Raw genomic sequence first — 1,263 nt, forward strand, 5'->3', positions numbered from 1 at the left:
AACATAGAAAGGCTGGGTGATGAGGAAAAGAGCCTCTTTCTCTCAGCTCAGCACCCAGCGTTCCCATGATATCAGAGAATGGGAAAGCTAGGAGCTGGGGAGCTGAAGACAAGATGGATATCAGAACATAGAAAGGCTGGGTGATGAGGAAAAGAGCCTCTTTCTCTCAGCTCAGCACCCAGTTTTCCCAATCCCATCCCATGCTCTGACTGCTGCTATCCTTCTTTCCCTAATCCCTACTGATAAATGGTTACTGTGTGGACTTTACTCACGTCACACATTCAGGGACTGGTGCACACACCCTGCACCCTTAAATCACACACACCCAGCACCCTCATGCCCTGCATATCAAGACAGACTGGCTGTAACCCAAATTATCCCTCTCTCAAACACAGTGAAACCCCATAATCCACACACATACTGTAGTATGCCTTAACACCCCTCTGTCACAGTCTGGACCCCCCCATATGCCACTCACCCTGCACCCCCGCATCATCCCTCATTACCGTGCTCACATCTTCCTCAGTTGGTATCTCCTGCCCAACTCCTCCCACACGTTTTCATGGGCATGACATCACCGCAGGTCCTTCTTCTCGTGCATCTTCTTCCTCTAGGAAGGAGCTTTCTGCTCTGCCCCTGCCGCGCTGCAGCTCATAAATTCTGGGCGCCCCTCCAGGTCTGCCCCCCTGTAGCTACTAACACTCTCATAATCTTACTGCTGCCCGCATGCAGTATTATCACCTGCAGCGGCGTCCTGATGGTCTATGGAGCCGCAGTTGCAGGTCATGTTAATACACCCGGCGGGGGCCCCTGCAGGGTGCTGGGGACAACTTAATTTAAAGACAAGGTCGGGGCCTACCGACTACCCCGTCACGCCAGACCGACGCTGGTTGTGTTTAACATCGCTTTTCCTTAAAAGTGCAGTAAAAAACATGTGACAAAAACAATGGAAAAATACTAAAAGAAAAACCAAAGATGGTCAAAACCATTGAAAAAGTATCTAGGAAATGACTGTAAAACTACACAGAAGATGGGTAAGGAAAAAAACGCCATGGTTTTGAGCATCTTCTGCTTGAGAAACATGTTGGTTTTGCTTGAGTTTAAAATCTCTTGTGTGCACATACCCTTAGGTTTTCCAGCTTTAGAAACCCATTCCCTGCATTGTGTGTTTGTTTTATTCACTCTCCCCAGGTCTGCTATTGTCTGTATCGCTGATGTCACATCAAAATGACAGTGCTGCAACCCATCAAGGAGCTCAGCAGC

This window comes from Anomaloglossus baeobatrachus, chromosome 2, assembly GCF_048569485.1.
Source record: "Anomaloglossus baeobatrachus isolate aAnoBae1 chromosome 2, aAnoBae1.hap1, whole genome shotgun sequence".
In the NCBI taxonomy this organism is placed as follows: Eukaryota; Metazoa; Chordata; class Amphibia; order Anura; family Aromobatidae; genus Anomaloglossus; species Anomaloglossus baeobatrachus.